Source organism: Macaca thibetana, chromosome 7, assembly GCF_024542745.1.
Source record: "Macaca thibetana thibetana isolate TM-01 chromosome 7, ASM2454274v1, whole genome shotgun sequence".
NCBI lineage: Eukaryota > Metazoa > Chordata > Mammalia > Primates > Cercopithecidae > Macaca > Macaca thibetana.
Window position 1 is genome coordinate 162,251,357 of NC_065584.1, and position 21,166 is coordinate 162,272,522.

Consider the following 21,166-nt stretch of genomic DNA (forward strand, 5'->3'; position numbering starts at 1 on the left):
GTGCTGCACCCATCAACTCGTCAGCACCCATCAACTCGTCATTTACATCAGGTATAACTCCCAATGCCCTCCCTCCCCCCTCCCCCCTCCCCATAATAGGCCCCGGTGTGTGATATTCCCCTTCCAGAGTCCAAGTGATCTCATTGTTCAATTCTCACCTATGAGTGAGAACATGCGGTGTTTGGTTTTCTGTTCTTGCGATAGTTTGCTGAGAATGATTTTTCCAGCTGCATCCATGTCCCTACAAAAGACACAAACTCATCCTTTTTTATGGCTGCATAGTATTCCATGGTGTATACATGCCACATTTTCTTAATCTAGTCTGTCACTGATGGACATTTGGGTTGATTCCAAGTCTTTGCTATTGTAGCATCCATTTTACATGTGATCTTGGGCCAATTATTTAGCCTCTCTGAGTCTTGGTCTCTTCATGAGGATAAAAATGATACTATTTTCATAGAACTGCTATGAGGATTAATGGAGCTGTTATAGGAGGCACTGACTCCTGGCATGTAAAAGTAATTAATAACAGCAGCTAAACATATGTAGAACTATAGGCCAGACATATATTCCTCAGCATTTATTCCTCAGAAAATCTATTTAGTAGGTATTATAACTTGTGCAAAGTCACAAAATGAGCAAGTGGCAGAACCAGATGTGGACCCAGGAAGTATACCTCCAACGTCTTTGTTCTTAATTACCTCTTATACTGAAGTTATTATTAGAATGAGCATCCCAAGTATTCCTAAGAATGGCTCTATGTACAACAAAGTATGTGAAGCCTTCTTTATCAATATTTGAATTTTCATAGATTTCTAGTTTGGAAACAATCCTGCTTTGCTGTTAAAATGTTGTTGGTAGCACAAAGCTATTAACATTATGGTCATAAATTCAATATCTGTTTAGGTCACTTAATTACAATCAGAGGGAAAAAAGTTTCCAAAACCCCAATCCATTTAGGCTGGCTTTGTTCATACCCATAAGAGCAAGGACTACATTAAAAAAACAGAAAGGGCTATGGAACAAACACCTCTCCATGAGGAGCTCAGAAGGGATTTTGGTCACATCATAAAATGAGAGACTCAGAGATAGAAGGGCCCTTGATGTAACTCTTATTTTACAGAGTGAGAAATGAAGCCAAGAGAAGTGTTGTTTTCCCCGGTCCCACAGTTGGTCATCCATCACACCAGACCATACGCAAGAGGATCTTCCCATGACACCACTACGTCTAGATTCCTACTGAACTGCAAACTCATGCCTTGTTAATACCTCAGTCGACAGGCATGCATAGCTGGCTGTTGCACAATAGAAATATATTGGAAATCAGCAGATGGAGAGGGATCCTCTTACCAAAGATCTTTAAGGAATTTCTCTAATACAATTATTGTGTATCCATAATAAAAAAAAATCTATTTAAACAAGACATAGTAAACTTGTTAACTCAATAAAATGCAGACATATAAGTTTGTAAACACTCCTAATGCACTTCTGAACTATTTCTGTGTTCTCAACACAGAATAACTCTCCAACAAAAATTATCTCCCTCCTTCTAGCATTTCTCACAAGAAAACTGCCATTGAGGCCTGATTATACTCTTGATAATCTTTTCTACAAAAACACTTGCTCCCTTAAATTAATAAATTACTAAATTCTCTCTTCCTGGAAACAAACACATCAATAGATTTTTAAAATGGTAAGTTATCTGATGCTTTACTATCTTCAAAGACTGGCTGTTCATTGCCCAGGTGTAAATATAATTAGCCTGCTCCCAAAATAATTTTGTAGGGTAAGAATTCCCTCATACTAGGTTACAAAAATACTTGTCTTTATGCATATCTTACCTTTTGTTTAAGGTAAAACAGATGGATTTGTTGTTCAAATTCAAAACAAATCACATAAGCAAAGTGATTTGCTAACAGCTGATGTTTTCAACTCCTTTTATGACAACCCTAACTAATGTGTATGATCTCCTCTCTTAGCAGAACTGAGAATTACATTCCCAATAGGGAAGTAGCTCTCCAGTGACATACCTAAGCAGCCAAACTAAGGTTACATAACTAAATTAAGAAAAAATGAAAAAGCATTATCCAGGAAAATGCATTACAAAATTACTTGAGGAAGTTATGAGAATTCCCAAAAAACAAGCAATAATTATCTTTCCCTCTATAGCAAAAAGAATCAAAAATTAAAAATAAATAAAATAGTGACAGTGAAGAGAAACGAACAAGCTACATATTCCAAAGGAAGAACTACCAGACTTGGTCAGATATAAAAATAAAGCACTCAATGAATAAAAAGTGACCTCAGCATCTTGGTATCTGGCCAACTATGTGGATGGCAGCCTTCTTGACAAACCTAGAAGTCAGAGGAGAGCCGGTTGGTAAGGAGGGGAAGGCAGGCCAGTTTTATCCTGTTGAAGTGAATGTTAGCAAGTTGGTATACTTAGTATGTTCTAAGTATATATAGCTGAAATTAGCTGGGTGTGGTGGTGCACACCTGTGGTTCCACCTACTTGTGGGGCTGAGGCAGGAGGATCACTTGAGCCCAGGAGGTAAAAGCTGCAGTAAGTCATGGTAGCAACACTACACTCCAGCCTAGCCAACAGAGCAAGATCCTGTCTCAAAAAAATAAAAAGAATTTGAACAGTATATGCAACTGGATCATGCATAAACTGAAGGTACAAAACTTGAGCATCTTGTAGAAGTTTAAACATGTGAAAATGTTTAATTATCAACGTGGGTTTCATAGGTAAAAGGTAAAGCCTCAGAGTGACAGATATGACATGCTAACATGCAGCTAATGAAATTTGTATCTGAACTTTTAGTGTATTACAACACTTCCTCAGATAGGTGCAGTAGCTATTCAGTGTTTGCCTTCTTTTCCCCTGCTTAAACACTCCAAATAAAAGAAGCCTCACGTTGGCATCTCATTTACAGAAAAATATAATTTAATACTATGGCAACTAATTCAGGAATTAACTCCAGAATACTTACCTGAATCTTCTCTCCGTGTATCAAATAATACATGCAATTTACCTTCTCTGAACCATATCTACATATAGCTATCATTAAGAACATGTATCTTCAACATTTGATGTCGATCATTGTTTTCTGTTAAATATATATAACGTTTCTATTTCTACATTTTCCTTTCAACTGCTAATATTGTCTTCATCCTCTCTTCTATAGTTTCAAGTTTGAATTCTAAGTCTCCAAGTTAAAACTTCACACTACAAAAAAAAAAAAAAAAAAAAAAAAAAAAGGCCTCCATCAAACAGGCCTTATATGAATTGTTTACCAGAGATGCTTGAATAAATTTGTTTCCATCCTATCTTTTATGTTCCACATTTATTAACTTAACTTTCTTCATATCTTCTTTCTGCCTGTTTACCTTCTTTTGCTTATTCTTTTTTTTTTCTTTCTTTCTTTTTTGAGATAGTGTCTTGCTCTGTTGCCCAGGCTGTAGTGCAGTGGTGCTACCTTGGCTCACTGCAACCTCTGCTTCCTGGGCTTAAACGATCCTCCCACCTCAGCCTCAGCTAAGACTATAGACGTGCACCACCAACTTTGGCTAATTTTTAAATTTTTTGTAGACACAAGGTTTCACTATATTGCCTAGGCTGATCTTGAACTCCTGGGCTCAAGGTGATTCTCTTGTCTTGGTCTCCCAAAGTGTTGGGATTACAGGCATAAGGCACTGCATACATTCTCTTTGTTCAGTTTATCACTGACAAGTTTTTATAGGAAAAATTTTGACCCTAATTTTGGGATTCAGCTTTCTAATTCTGAGCAAAAAGGAAAAAGCTGTAGGGTGAATCAATGCTGTGTGTCACTAGACAGGTGTGCAACCTTAGGCAAATTATTTGACCTTTCTAAGTCTTGCTTTCCTGATTTGTAAATGGGAGATAATACCATCTTTAATGGAGGGATGTTTTGCAAGTCAAAGAAAAAGAAACGTAACAAAGCTAGTATGATAACTTGTGGTTATACATGAAAATTTGTAGGTTATTATGAAAGTAATTATCTTAGAGGCCATTTCAGAACTTTGCTACCAAACGTACTGGATGCATTTCCTAATTCTGTCTTCAATTCCAGGACAGAGTACAAATTAGATTACTGCAGTTTTATGGGAGGAGGCATCAAGGGGTGCGTGTAATAGAAATCTAGGTTACTACCTCTGGGTAGCAAGGCTAGAATACAAAGACAGGAAAGCCAAATCTCAAGGTTTACTATGTTCCACCATCCCTGTATACCCTAGAAGGTAGTAAAGTCCTGACTGCAATTGGAAGATTTACGGTATATTTCAAGCAGGGAACTGCTATATTTCATTTAGACTCACAATTCCAAGCAGAAATGGGATTAGTGTAGTCCGTATTTCATTGCTGATTTGAAACAGAATGACGATAATGGATATATTAACTTTACAACTAATATTACATGCCAGATACTATGTTAAGTGTTTTGTATTCATTACTAATCCTCACAACAACCGTATGAGGTGGATACTTTTATCCCATTTGACAAATGAAAGAAAACTGAAGCCTGGGAAAGCTGGGATTCAAACCCAGATAACAGTAAAAATTTCAAAACAGTGAAAATTTCAATAACACTGCAACAAGTTATGTGCTGACAGTAAGACACCAATATTTCAGCAGTCAGAGCTATTTGGGTATCTGTGTGGGAAGTGGAGCATCATATTCACCTAACTGCATAAGTAAAAGCCAGAGAGAGGAAGAAGAAAAAGAAAGGATTACATCCAGAGTAGCAATTCTGGAATTTTCAAATATTAAAAATCATGACACTGTCAAATTGAGCATGGTCTGCTTTGAGGATAATTAGAGCTTTCCAGAGCTAAAGTTCTCACCTCCTTTCCACCTGACACGTGGTGATGGATGACAGCACTAGAAGCTGATGTTATGTGCTATTATATGCTCAACACACCTCAATGGGCACAGGTAGGCCTCTGTAAAATTTCCAGAACATCAGCTGCACCTCTGTGACTTCTCTTCTTCCTCAAGAAGCATATTAGAATGAAAATGAGCAAAAGAGGTATGAATTTTCTCTGTATCAAATGCGTAAATGTTAATATCTACTGAATATTGGTACTGTGTGCTAGGCATGTTCTAAGCCCTTTGCCTATATTAAACCACAAATTCGACTATAAATTGGTACTATTTTCATTTTAGAGATGAGATAACTAAGAAACAAAATAAGTAATTTGCTGAAGATCACAATAAGGGAAATTACAGTGCCAAGATTTCAACAAGGTGGTCTGGTTGCAGATCCCCAGTTCTTAAACAGGACAATAAACTGTCAACTTTTCCTGGGGCACAATCCAGATGCCCTGGGAATTCCAGGAACTCCTTGCAAGATGACACAACCAAAAAGGTAAGAACTTTTGCCTCTGCAGAATAAGTTCAAAGGGCTCCCTAGGACTGTGAGGGTACACTGTCCCCATCAGGATTTCAGTTTAAAGTCACAGAGACCTTGAATCCCAGCCCCACAGACTTAGAAGACTCCATTTATGACTCTCCTTATACCTGGATAAGCTGGGCAGTAGAAATCTTCTTAGTTACCCTAGCAAATGATACTGGTTGAGGCAGCCCAGATCCATGGTGCTACTGCTGAGCTACACAGTATCCACACAGTTTCACATAAAGAACAGAAATACAACTCCTTGCTCTGAAACAAGAACTGCGCATTAAAGATTCAGTCTTCTGGGCAGCACTGTTCACATACCATTCATTCAACAGTATTTACTGCAAGCTGCTACAGACCAGGCACTATTCTAAGTGCTATAATACCTCTGTGAACAAGACCACCCCTGCTCAGAAAGTTTATATTCTAGCGGGACAAAAATATAAAGGTCAGATTCAAATACAAGAGGAAAGGGTACTGGCACCAACCTAACTCAGGGCAAAAAAAAAAAAGAGATACCAGGGAAAGGGGGCACTATTTACTCTCTATGGTACAAATGCTAGAATCTTTTCAACTCGAGAACACCAAGCCAGACTATTGCACTGCTATTAAAGATGCTGCCAAATTGAAATGAAAAGCAATATGATCGGATGGCACTATTTCTGGTTCAGGCTAAGATAACAGTACCCACCAGCAAGTATCCAAAAGAAAAAGTGTAAAGCACAAAGATATAGAAGTTTGAATCACTGTTTTTTAGTATCCCTTCCCAAAAAAGGGAAGAGAAATCACTATCAAAGGATCCTAAATTCTGCCAACTCTTGACATTGTATACTAACAGTGTGCAAACTGTTAGTTATACAAGGAAATAAGATAGCGAATAAGTTAAAGAGTTCTCTTTTCAGCAGCAAGTGGAAGCTGAGGTTAGGGAGGAATCCACATGCCAAGAAATTAAAGAGAGGAGAAGAGATCATCACATACATACTAATATCCAATTATTTACCTGGAAGTTCTTAAAAAGTGATAATACCAGAATGTGAAGTGTGATGAACCATTAGAAATAATTTAAACTCTTAGCCTATAAACTGTCTCTAGATAAGAATAGTCAAATTAACACCAAAGTGCAAAATTATGGTCCTGTATACACCCCTATAATTGTATTTGACATGTAGCAATGAAATCATCTTCCTGGGCAGTGAGATACAGGAAGGCCAGACTGTAGTTCATTCATTTTTGTACCCGCAGCATTTAGCACCAGGCTTGTCACAAAGAAGGCACTCAGAAAATGCTCGCTAAACTGAACTTAAAATGAGAATCTTCAATATGGAAATAATAGAACCACTGGTGGGATACACACTAAACAATATTCATCATAGTTGTTCACTCTGAATGGTGTGGCCAAAGTTACCTGTGTAGCTTAGATCATAACTTAGATAATGATAATCTATGTGAAAAAAGAGTAATACCTCTAATAGAATAAAGTAAAATACAGCAAGAGAACAAAAGAACTCAAATTTCTGATAATTTATCAAAGAGCTTAACTGCTCAGTATTACAGATGTATTAACGCCAGTGCAATTCAAGGCAATCTCTGCAGCCTTAACTGCCAGGTTATTTTCAACTCATGGCCCAAAGATTAATATGCATCATATATATGGCATTTATACATTCATCTATTCCTACATCTTCATGTCTATGCCATATTAGATATAAAGAGAGGTACAGGAGATCTAACTTTGAATAGGAAAACACAGGTTTTCTACCCTCATGGATGGTCTTCTTTACTGCTCTCATTCATCAAAAAAGATCCAGCTTTTGTTGAGGAGGAGGCAGAGTAAGATGGCCAAATAGAAGCATCCACAATCGTCCTCCCTGCAGGAACACTAAATTGAACAACTATCCACACAAAACAGCACCTTCATAACAAGCAAAAATCATCTGATTTTTTAACTTCTTATCACTGAAAGAGGCACTGAAGAGGGTAGGAAAGACAGCGTTTAATTGCCGACACCACCCCCTCCCCCCTTCCCCATCCTGTATGGCGTGGAGAGGGAAGCTGTGCACTTGCGGGAAAACAGAGCACAACGCTTGTGGGACTTTCCTTTGGACATCAGTGCTGCCCGGTCACAGTGGAAAGCAAGACCAGGCAGAACTCAGCTGGTGCCCACAGAGGGAGCATTTAGAGCAGCCCTGGCCAGAGGGGAATTGCCCATCCCCGCAGTTGGAACCTGAGTTCCAGAGAGCCTTGCCACCATGGGCTAAAGTGCTCTGGGGTTCTAAATAAACTTGAAAGGCAGTCTAGGCCACAAGGACTGCAATTCCTGGGCAAGTCCTGGTGTGGTGCTGGGTTTGGAGCCAGTGGACTTTGGGGAGTACACAATCTAGTGAGACACGAGCCAGGGCCACCAAGGCAGTGCTTGAACTCTGCTCCCCACAATGCCCCCCACAACCCTAGGCAGTGCAGCTTGCAGTTTGGGGAAAGGCTCCTTCCTTCCTTCTGAGGAGAAGAGAGGGAAGAGTAAAGAGGACTTTGTCTTGCAACTCAGATATCAGCTCAGCCACAGTAGGACAGGCCACCAAGCAGGCTCCTATTCCAGGCCCTAGTTCCTGGATCACATTTCTAGGCACACTCTGGGCAAGAAGGGAACCCACTGCCTTGAAAGGAAGGACCCAGTCCTAGCAGGATGCATCACCTGCTGACTAAAGGACCCCTGGGCCCTGAATAATCAGCAGTGTTAGCTAGGTAGCACTTGCCAAGGGCCTTGGGTGAGACTTGGCTTCAGGTAAGACCTAACACCTCACACATTCCCAGCTGTGGTAGCTACAAGGAGAGACTCCTTCTGCTAAAGGAGAGGGAAGAGTAAAGGAGACTTTGTCTTACAGCTTACCAGTGCAGCCACAGTGGGATACAGCACCAAGGGGGATATTGTGGGGTTCCAAATTTCAGACATTGGCACTTAGATGGCATTTTCAGATATGCCCTGGGCCAGAGGGGAGCCCACTGCTCTGAAAGGAGAGTCCTGGGCCTGAAAGCATTCATCACAAGCTGACTGAAGGGTCCTTGGGCCTGAGTGAACACCAGCAGTAGCCAATCAGTACTCACCATGGGCCTGGGACAATGGGGGCTATGGGGACAGAATTCTCTGCTTGCGGAAAGGGGAGGGAAGAGTACGAAGGACTTTGTCTTGTGGCTTGAGTGCCAGCTCAGCTGCATTAGAATAGAGCACCAGCTAGATTCCTAAGGTTTCCAACTCCAGGCCCTGGCTCCTGGATGGCATCTCTGGACCTACCCAGGGCTAGGAAGACCTTGACACCCTGAAGGGAAAGACACAAACTTGGCTGGCTTTGCTACCTGCTGATTGTAGAGCTCTAGTATCTTGAGCAAACATAGTCAATAGGCAGGCAGTGGTTACCATGGGCCTTGAGTGAGACCCGGTGCCATGCTGATTGCAGGTCTGACCCAGCACAGTCCCAGTGATGGTGGCCAGAGGAATGCTTGTGTCACCCCTCCTCCACTTCCAGGCAGCTCAGCGCAGAAAGAGATTCCATTTGTTTGGGAGAAAGTAAGGGAGGTGAACAAGAGTCTTGGCCTAGTGACCCAGAGACTTCTTCCGGATCTTATCCAAGACCACCAAGGCAGCACCTCTATTGAGTCTGCAAAAGCCAGTGTTACCGGGCTCAGGGTGCCCTCTAATGCAGACATGCTTGCAGTAACTAAAAACTTAGATTGCAACACCCAAGTCCCTTCAAATACCTAGAAAGTCTTCTCAAAAAGAACGGGTACAAATAAGCCCAGATTGCAAAGATGACAATAAATACATAACACTTCAATGACCAAACGCCAACGGACATCCAGAAGCATCAAGACCATCCAGGAAAATATAACCTAATTAAAACAAACTGAATAAGGCACCAGGAACCAATCCTGGAGAGACAGAGATAATGTGACGTTTCAGACATGTAATTTAAAATAGCTGTTTCAAAGGATAAATGTTTGAGGGGATGAATACCCCATTCTCCATGATGTGACTATTACTCATTCCATGCCTGTATCAAAACATTTACTGTACCCCATAAATACATATAACTCCTAATTAAAAGTTAAAAATTTAAACAAACTAAAATTGCTATTTTTGAGGAACACAATAAAATTCAAGATAAAATAGAGGAGGAATTCAGAATCCTATCAGATAAATTGAACTAACAGACTAAAATAATTAAAAAGAATCAGGCAGAATTTCTGAAGTTGAAAAATGTAACTGACATACTGAAGAATGCATCAGAGTTTCTTAACAACAGAAGAAAGAGTCAGTAGGCTTGAAGACAAGCTCTTTGAAAATACACAGTCAGAGGAGAGCAAAGAAAAAAAGAATAAAAGACAATGAGGCACACTTATAAGATCTAGAAAATAGCCTCAAAAGACCAAATCCAAGAGTTATTGGACTTGGTGGGGGCGGGGGGCGGGGGTGGGCAGGGATAGAAAGTTTATTCAAAAGGATAACAGAAAACTTCCCAAACCTAGAGAAAGGTATCAATATTCAAGTACAAGAATGTTATATAACACCAAGAAGATTTAACCCATATAAGACTACCTCAAGACATTTAATCATCAAACTTTCCAAGGTCAAGGATAAAGAAAGGATCCTAAAGCAGCAAGAGAAAGATAACAAATAACATACAATGTAGCTCCAATAAAACTGGCGGGACACTTTCTGTGGAAACTTTACAGGCCACGAGACAAGAGGCATAACATATTTAAAGTGCTTAAAGAAAAAAAAACTTTATCCTAGAGTAGTTTGTATCTAGTAAAAGTATCCTTCAAACATTAAGGAGAAATCAGGGCTTTCCCAGACAAACAAAAGTCAAACAATAGGGATTTTATCAACAACAGACCTGTCCTATGAGAAATGCTAAGGAGTTCTTGAATCTGAAAGAGAAGGACTTTAATGAGCAAAAATAAATAATCTGAAGGTACAAAACTCACTGCTAATAGTATAGAGAAAAGCACATAATATTACAACACTGTAATTGTAGTGTTTACTCATATCTTGAGTAGAAAGACTAAAAGATAAACTGATCAAAAATAATAAGAAAAGCTGGAAATTCAAAAAATAAGAGCGCATCGCCCCCGGCAAAGGAGCGCAGCTCATCGCCAGCAACGGATCAAAGCTGGACGGAGAATGACTTTGACGAGATGAGAGAAGAAGGCTTCAGTCCATCAAATTTCTCAGAGCTAAAGGAGGAATTACGTACCCAGCGCAAAGAAACTAAAAATCTTGAAAAAAAAGTGGAAGAATTGATGGCTAGAGTAATTAATGCAGAGAAGGTCATAAACGAAATGAAAGAGATGAAAACCATGACACGAGAAATACGTGACAAATGCACAAGCTTCAGTAACCGACTCGATCAACTGGAAGAAACAGTATCAGCGATTGAGGATCAAATGAATGAAATGAAGCGAGAAGAGAAACCAAAAGAAAAAAGAAGAAAAAGAAATGAACAAAGCCTGCAAGAAGTATAGGATTATGTGAAAAGACCAAGTCTACGTCTGATTGGGGTGCCTGAAAGTGAGGGGGAAGATGGAACCAAGTTGGAAAACACTCTTCAGGATATCATCCAGGAGAACTTCCCCAACCTAGTAGGGCAGGCCAACATTCAAATCCAGGAAATACAGAGAACGCCACAAAGATAATCCTCGAGAAGAGCAACTCCAAGACACATAATTGCCAGATTCACCAAAGTTGAAATGAAGGAAAAAATCTTAAGGGCAGCCAGAGAGAAAGGTCGGGTTACCCACAAAGGGAAGCCCATCAGACTAACAGCAGATCTCTCGGCAGAAACTCTCCAAGCCAGAAGAGAGTGGGGGCCAATATTCAACATTCTTAAAGAAAAGAATTTTCAACCCAGAATTTCATATCCAGCCAAACTAAGTTTCATAAGTGAAGGAGAAATAAAATCCTTTACAGATAAGCAAATGCTTAGAGATTTTGTCACCACTAGGCCTGCCTTACAAGAGATCCTGAAGGAAGCACTAAACATGGAAAGGAACAACCGGTACCAGCCATTGCAAAAACATGCCAAAATGTAAAGACCATCGAGGCAAGGAAGAAACTGCATCAACTAACGAGCAAAATAACCAGTTAATATCATAATGGCAGGATCAAGTTCACACATAACAATCTTAACCTTAAATGTAAATGGACTAAATGCTCCAATTAAAAGACACAGACTGGCAAACTGGATAAAGAGTCAAGACCCATCAGTCTGCTGTATTCAGGAGACCCATCTCACACGCAGAGACATACATAGGCTCAAAATAAAGGGATGGAGGAAGATTTACCAAGCAAATGGAGAACAAAAAAAAGCGGGGGTTCCAATACTAGTCTCTGATAAAACAGACTTTAAACCATCAAAGTTCAAAAGAGACAAAGAAGGCCATTACATAATGGTAAAGGGATCAATTCAACAGGAAGAGCTAACTATCCTAAATATATATGCACCCAATACAGGAGCACCCAATACAGGAGCACCCAGATTCATAAAGCAAGTCCTTAGAGACTTACAAAGAGACTTAGACTCCCATACAATAATAATGGGAGACTTCAACACTCCACTGTCAACATTAGACAGATCAACGAGACAGAAAGTTAACAAGGATATCCAGGAATTGAACTCATCTCTGCAGCAAGCAGACCTAATAGACATCTATAGAACTCTCCACCCCAAATCAACAGAATATACATTCTTCTCAGCACCACATCATACTTACTCCAAAATTGACCACGTAATTGGAAGTAAAGCACTCCTCAGCAAATGTACAAGAACAGAAATTATAACAAACTGTCTCTCAGACCACAGTGCAATCAAACTAGAACTCAGGACTAAGAAACTCAATCAAAACCGCTCAACTACATGGAAACTGAACAACCTGCTCCTAAATGACTACTGGGTACATCACGAAATGAAGGCAGAAATAAAGATGTTCTTTGAAACCAATGAGAACAAAGATACAACATACCAGAATCTCTGGGACACATTTAAAGCAGTGTGTAGAGGGAAATTTATAGCACTAAATGCCCACAAGAGAAAGCAGGAAAGATCTAAAATTGACACTCTAACATCGCAATTAAAAGAACTAGAGAAGCAAGAGCAAACACATTCGAAAGCTAGCAGAAGGCAAGAAATAACTAAGATCAGAGCAGAACTGAAGGAGATAGAGACACAAAAAAACCCTCCAAAAAATCAATGAATCCAGGAGTTGGTTTTTTGAAAAGATCAACAAAATTGACAGACCACTAGCAAGACTAATAAAGAAGAAAAGAGAGAAGAATCAAATCGACGCAATTAAAAATGATAAAGGGGATATCACCACCGACCCCACAGAAATACAAACTACCATCAGAGAATACTATAAACACCTCTACGCAAATAAACTGGAAAATCTAGAAGAAATGGACAATTTCCTGGACACTTACACTCTTCCAAGACTAAACCAGGAAGAAGTTGAATCCCTGAATAGACCAATAGCAGGCTCTGAAATTGAGGCAATAATTAATAGCCTACCAACCAAAAAAAGTCCAGGACCAGATGGATTCACAGCTGAATTCTACCAGAGGTACAAGGAGGAGTTGGTACCATTCCTTCTGAAACTATTCCAATCAATAGAAAAAGAGAGAATCCTCCCTAACTCATTTTATGAGGCCAACATCATCCTGATACCAAAGCCTGGCAGAGACACAACAAAAAAAGAGAATTTTAGACCAATATCCCTGATGAACATCGATGCAAAAATCCTCAATAAAATACTGGCAAACCGAATCCAGCAACACATCAAAAAGCTTATCCACCATGATCAAGTGGGATTCATCCCTGGGATGCAAGGCTGGTTCAACATTCGCAAATCAATAAACATAATCCAGCATATAAACAGAACCAAAGACAAGAACCACATGATTATCTCAATAGATGCAGAAAAGGCTTTTGACAAAATTCAACAGCCCTTCATGCTAAAAACGCTCAATAAATTCGGTATTGATGGAATGTACCTCAAAATAATAAGAGCTATCTATGACAAACCCACAGCCAATATCATACTGAATGGGCAAAAACTGGAAAAATTTCCTTTGAAAACTGGCACAAGACAGGGATGCCCTCTCTCACCACTCCTATTCAACATAGTGTTGGAAGTTCTGGCTAGGGCAATCAGGCAAGAGAAAGAAATCAAGGGTATTCAGTTAGGAAAAGAAAAAGTCAAATTGTCCCTGTTTGCAGATGACATGATTGTATATTTAGAAAACCCCATTGTCTCAGCCCAAAATCTCCTTAAGCTGATAAGCAACTTCAGCAAAGTCTCAGGATACAAAATTAATGTGCAAAAATCACAAGCATTCTTATACACCAGTAACAGACAAACAGGGAGCCAAATCAGGAATGAACTTCCATTCACAATTGCTTCAAAGAGAATAAAATACCTAGGAATCCAACTTACAAGGGATGTAAAGGACCTCTTCAAGGACAACTACAAACCACTGCTCAGTGAAATCAAAGAGGACACAAACAAATGGAAGAACATACCATGCTCATGGATAGGAAGAATCAATATCGTGAAAATGGCCATACTGCCCAAGGTAATTTATAGATTCAATGCCATCCCCATCAAGCTACCAACGAGTTTCTTCACAGAATTGGAAAAAACTGCTTTAAAGTTCATATGGAACCAAAAAAGAGCCCGCATCTCCAAGACAATCCTAAGTCAAAAGAACAAAGCTGGAGGCATCACGCTACCTGACTTCAAACTATACTACAAGGCTACAGTAACCAAAACAGCATGGTACTGGTACCAAAACAGAGATATAGACCAATGGAACAGAACAGAGTCCTCAGAAATAATACCACACATCTACAGCCATCTGATCTTTGACAAACCTGAGAGAAACAAGAAATGGGGAAAGGATTCCCTAATTAATAAATGGTGCTGGGAAAATTGGCTAGCCATAAGTAGAAAGCTGAAACTGGATCCTTTCCTTACTCCTTATACGAAAATTAATTCAAGATGGATTAGAGACTTAAATGTTAGACCTAATACCATAAAAACCCTAGAGGAAAACCTAGGTAGTACCATTCAGGACATAGGCATGGGCAAAGACTTCATGTCTAAAACACCAAAAGCAACAGCAGCAAAAGCCAAAATTGACAAATGGGATCTCATTAAACTAAAGAGCTTCTGCACAGCAAAAGAAACTACCATCAGAGTGAACAGGCAACCTACAGAATGGGAGAAAATTTTTGCAATCTACTCATCTGACAAAGGGCTAATATCCAGAACCTACAAAGAACTCAAACAAATTTACAAGAAAAAAACAAACAACCCCATCAAAAAGTGGGCAAAGGATATGAACAGACATTTCTCAAAAGACGACATTCATACAGCCAACAGACACATGAAAAAATGCTCATCATCACTGGCCATCAGAGAAATGCAAATCAAAACCACAATGAGATACCATCTCACACCAGTTAGAATGGCGATCATTAAAAAGTCAGGAAACAACAGGTGCTGGAGAGGATGTGGAGAAATAGGAACACTTTTACACTGTTGGTGGGATTGTAAACTAGTTCAACCATTATGGAAAACAGTATGGCGATTCCTCAAGGATCTAGAACTAGATGTACCACATGACCCAGCCATCCCATTACTGGGTATATACCCAAAGGATTATAAATTATGCTGCTATAAAGACACATGCACATGTATGTTTATTGCGGCACTATTCACAATAGCAAAGTCTTGGAATCAACCCAAATGTCCATCAGTGACAGATTGGATTAAGAAAATGTGGCACATATACACCATGGAATACTATGCAGCGATAAAAAAGGATGAGTTTGTGTCCTTTGTAGGGACATGGATGCAGCTGGAAACCATCATTCTTAGCAAACTATCACAAGAACAGAAAACCAAACACCGCATGTTCTCACTCATAGGTGGGAACTGAACAATGAGATCACTTGGACTCAGGAAGGGGAACATCACACACCGGGGCCTATCATGGGGAGGGGGGGGGGGGGGGGGGGGGAGGGATTGCATTGGGAGTTATACCTGATGTAAATGACGAGTTGATGGGTGCAGCACACCAACAAGGCACAAGTATACATATGTAACAAACCTGCACGTTATGCACATGTACCCTACAACTTAAAGTATAATAATAATAAATAAATTTAAAAAAATAATAATAATAATAATAACTACAACTTTTAAAAACACAGTACAATAAAATATAAACAGAAACAACAAAAAGTTAAAAAGCAGGTGGGATGACAATAAAGTGTAGAGTTTTTATTAGTTGTTTTCTTTGCTTGTTTGTTTATGCAATCGGTGTTATCACCAATTTAAAATAATGGGTTATTTAAAACCCATTATCAAATGTCTATCTATAGGTAGGTAAGTAGGTAGCTAGATAGATATTATTTGCAAGCCTCATAGTAGCCTCAAACCAGAAAACATACAACAAACACACAAAAAATTAAAAGCAAGTAATTAAAACATAACACCAGAGAAAAATTACCTTCACTAAAAGGAAGACAGAAAGGAAGGAAAGAAGGAAGCAAAGACCACACCAGAAACAAAAATATGGTAGGAGTAAGTTATTTACTTACCAATAATAATATTGAAAGTAAATGAACAAAACTCTCCTATCAAAAGACATAGAGTGGCAGAAAGGATTAAAAAACAAAAACAAAAACAAAAACAAAAAAAACACAAAGTCCCTACTATCCGTTGCCTATAAGAAACACACTTCATCTATAAAGACACACATACTAAAAATTAAAAAAAGGAAAAAGATATTCCATGCCAATGGAAACCAAACAAGAGCAGGGGTAGCTATACTTATTTCAGACAAAACAGATTTCAAGACAAAAACTATAGACAAATAAGGTGATTAAATAATGATGAAGGGGTCAATTCAGCAAGAGGATATAACAATTGTAAATATATATGTACCCAACACTGGAGGACCCATATATATAAAGCAATATTATTAGAGCTAAAGAGTGAGAGTGAGAGTGAGTGAGAGAGAGAGAGAGAGAGAGAAAAGTAGAGTTAAAGAGAGATCTAGATCCCAAGACAATAATAGTTGGAAACTTCATCCCATTTTCAGCACTGGACAGATCATCTAGACAGAAAAGAAACATCAGAATTAATCTCACTTCTATAACAAATGGACCTAATAGATATTTACAGAACATTTTATTCAATGGCTGCTGCATACACATTCTTCTCCTCAGCACATGGATCATTCTCAAGGATAGGTCATACATCAGGCCACAAAACCATTCTTTAAAATTCAAAAAAAAACCAAAATTATATCAAGAAGAAATTAAAATTAATACTGCAGAAATTCAAAGGATCATTAGAGGCTACTATGAGTAACTATTTGTCAATAAATTGGAAAATCTAGACTGGACAAATTCTAACACACATACAACCCACAAAGACTGAATCATGAAGAAACCCAAAACCTGAACAGACCAATAACAAATTATGAGATCAAGGCCAGGCACAGTGGCTCACACCTGTAATCCCAGCACTTTAGGAGGCCAAGGTGGGCGAACTCCTGAGGTCGGGAGTTCGAGACCAGCCTGACCAACACAGAGAAACCCTGTCTCTACCAAAAAAAAAAAAAAAAAAAATTAGCCGGGCATGGTGGCACATGCCTGAAATCCCAGCTACTCAGGAGGCTGAGGCAGGAGAGTCGCTTGAACCCAGGAGGCAGAGGTTGCAGTGAGCCAAGATCACACCATTGCACTCCAGCCTGGGCAACAAGAGCAAAACTCCATCTCAAAAAAATAAATAAAATAAAACAAATAATGAGATCAATGCTATAACAAAAAGTCATCCAGCAAAAAAAAGCTCAGGACTCAATAGCTTCACTGCTGAATTCTACAAAATATTTAAAGAACTAATACAAATGTTACTCAAACTATCTAAAAGATAGAAGAGGAGGGACTGCTTCCAAAGTCAGTCTATGACACCAGTATTACCTTGATACCAAAACCATACAGAGACACATTTTAAAAAAAGAAAAGAAAAGATACAGGCCAACATCTCTGATGAATATTTATGCAAAAATTTTCAACAAAATACTAGCAAACTGAATCCAAGAACACATTAAAAAGACCATTCATCATGATCAAGTGGGATTTAACCTGAAGATGCAAGGATGGCTTGACATATGAAAATCAATCAATGTGATACATCATATTAACAGAATGAAGGACAAAAACTACATGATCATTTCAATGGATGCTGAAAAAGCATTTGCTGAAATTAAACATTCCTTCATGATAAAAAACATTCAAAAAACTAGGTACAGAAGGAACATACCTCAACACAGTAAAAGCTATATATGATGGAACCACATCTAGTATCATACTGAATGGAGAACAACTGAAAACCTTTCCTCTAAGGTCTGGAACACACAGATGCCCACTTTTACCACTGTTATTCAAAATAATACTGGAAGTCCTAGCTAGAGCAATCAGACAAGAGAAAGAAAGAATATCCAAATTGGAAAGAAAGAAGTCAAATTATCACTGTTTGTAGATGACATGATCTTATATTTGGAAAACCTAAAGATTCCACCAAAAAACTATTATAACTAATAAACAAATTCAGTAAAGTTGTAGGATGCAAAACCAACATACAAAAAAATCAGTAGGATTTCTACACGCCAACAGCAAAAAATCTGAAAAAAAAATCAAGAAAGCAATCCCATTTACAATAGCTACAAATAAATAAAATACCTAGGAATTAACTTAACCAAAGAAGTGAAAGATCCTTACAATGAAAACTATAAAACAATGATGAAATAAGTGGAAGAAGACACTAAAAAATGGGAAGATATACCATGTTCATGGATTGGAAAAATCAATATTGTTAAAGTGTCCACACAACCTAAAGCAACCTATAGATTCTTCATGGACTGGAAGAATCAATATTGTTAAAATGTCCATACTACCCAAAGCAATAGACAATTCAATGTCTATCAATATACCAATGACATTATTCACAGAAATAGAAAAAACAATTCTAAAATTTACACAGAACCACAAAGACCCAAAATAGCCAAAGCTATCCTGAGAAAAAAGAACATAACTGGAGGAATCACATTACCTGACTTCAAATTATACTACAATGCTATAGTAACTAAAACAGCATGGTACTAGCATAAAAAATAGACTCACAGACCAATGGAACAAAATAAGGAACCCAAAAACAAATACATACATCTACAGTGAACTCATTTTTAACAAAGGTGCCAAGAACATACACTAGGACAGTCTCTTCAGTAAATGGTGCTGAGGAGACTAGCTATCCATATGCAGAAGAATGAAACTAGACCCCTATCTGTCACCATATACAAAAAATCAAATCAAAATGAATTAGAGACTTAAATCTAAGACCTCAAACTATAAAACTACTACAAGGAAACTTTGGGAAAACTCTCCAGGGCATTGGACTGGGAAAACATTTCTTGAATATTACCCCATAAGCACAGGCAACCAAAGCAAAAGGGGACAAATGGGATCACATCAAGTTAAATAGCCTCTGCACAGCAAAGAAAACAATCAATAAAGTGAAGAGACAACCCACAGAATGGGAGAAAATATCTGCAAACTACCCATTTGACAAGTGATTAACAACCAGAATATATAAGGAGCTCAAACAACTCTATAGGAAAAAAATCTAATAATCTGATTTTAAAATGGGCAAAAGATCTTATTAGACATTTCTCAAAAGACATGCAAATGGCAAATAGGTCTATGAAAAGGTGCTCAACATCACTGATCATCAGAGAAATGCAAAATCAATCAGATATCATCTCACTCCAGTTAAAATGGCTTTATCCAGACAGGCAATAATAAATGCCAGCAAGATTGTGGAGAAAAGGGAACCCATATACATTGTTTGGGGAAATGTAAATTAATTAGTACGATCACTATGGAGAACAGTTTTTGAATGTTCCTCAAAAAAACTAAAAACAGACCTACCATATGATCCAGCAATCCCACCCTCAAGTATATACCCATAACAAAGGAAATCATGTATCAAAGAGATACCTCCACTTCCATGTTTACTGCAGCATTATTCACGATAGCTAAGATTTGGAAGCAACCTATGTCCATCAACAGAAACAGATAAAGAAAATGTGGTACATATACACAATGGAGTACTACGCAGCCATAAAAAAGAATGAGATCCTGACATATGCAACAACATGGATGGAAATGGAGGTCATTATGTTATGTGAAATAAGCCAAGCAGAGAAAGACAAACTTTGTATGCTTTCACTTATTTGTGGGATCTAAAAATTAAAACAATTGAACTCATGGGGATGAATTTTTAGGATATAATCCCATTATAAGTTGAGGAGCATTTATATTTAATATTGAGATGGGAAGTAAAATGTAGAACAACATATGCAATATGTTAAAAATACAGACACAAAATAAAACTACATATCTACACTACAATGCTTGGAAAGATATCAAGCTGACTGCAATGATTACCTCTGGAAGGGAAATAGAAAAATATCGAAGGAAGATTTGTCCTATTTTTCAATATATTGTTTGGATTTTTCTGAGATATTATTCGTCCATCACTTGCTAAATTTAAAACATTTTTCTAAGGTCTAAAATGAAATAATCAAGATTTTGCATTTGGTCCTTACTATTTCAAACACTACATAACAATCTTGTGTATTGTTTATGTCAGAATAACTGACAAAACATTTAGATCCAACAAAACCCAATATATACAATAAATGGCATGAACTTATAAATTTTAAATTTTAAAAGGGGTATATCAGAAGAAAAAAAAAACTTACACTTCCAAAACTTACATTCTACCCACTAGAAGTAGGCTGGATACTATAAAAACTGCTTTCGTACATACCCTGTAACTCACTTATAATAAATGTGTTTTACAGATTAATGGTTCACAATAACATCATCAAACTGCAAACTACCTCCAAAATAATCACCATATAAATGAGCAATTTTTCTTCTCCCTTGGTTTTGCTATACATACGATTTCCTTTCCTGATAAATGTCTAATTTGCTGGCAATTTAAGCAGCAGTTTAATTTTAGCACTAGTTAAGAGTATATTTTTCTTGCTCTTTCAACATTTTCCTAGAAATGATACCCAAGGACCAGTCACCATGACAGTCAATCTGCACCAGTCATAATACAATTGTTAAGAGTATAAGAAGCACAATACTCCCCTAAAATCACATTTCTTTTGTTTCTTAAAAAACTCAACACAAAAATTGTAGCTCATAGCTAAATTAAATTCCCAAATCAGCTATAAACATATCTTTGATTTTCCACAGACTATTATTATTCATTGGAACTTCATTGGACATTGCCACGAAAGAACTCAAAATTAATACACAGCAAAATGTCAAATGCAAAAAATGCAATTTGGCATACATTAAAGGTGCCAGTTTTACTTTCTTAGAGAGCTTTTGCTGATTTGTATTGGAATTTTAAAGTTCCAATAATAAAAATTATTTACAACATAATTCCAAGTAGTCATTAGGTACATCTTGCTTTATTATATTTTCTATGCTAAGAATGAGCAGAAGCAAGATACAGAAGTAGTAAGACTAAAGAAAAGGAGGGCTGGGGGCGGTGACTCACGCCTGTAATCCCAGCACTTTCGGAGGCCGAGTTGGGCAGATGACCTG

General features: G+C 38.0%; 1 protein-coding gene across 19 annotated transcripts in view; it reads right to left on the reverse strand.

The window, feature by feature from the left end:
- Window positions 1–21,166, reverse strand: part of PEAK1 (pseudopodium enriched atypical kinase 1) — a 303,571-nt gene that overhangs the window by 263,003 nt on the left and 19,402 nt on the right. For 2 of the 19 annotated variants that reach the window (XM_050799928.1, XM_050799941.1), the window contains exon 1: window positions 159–9,877. The exons of 16 other annotated variants lie outside the window; for them this stretch is intronic. The gene's annotated coding sequence lies outside the window, so the exon portion shown is untranslated. Of the gene's footprint in view, window positions 1–158; window positions 9,878–21,166 lie in introns of those variants that run through there. One more of the 19 variants, XM_050799934.1, reaches the window with a different exon arrangement.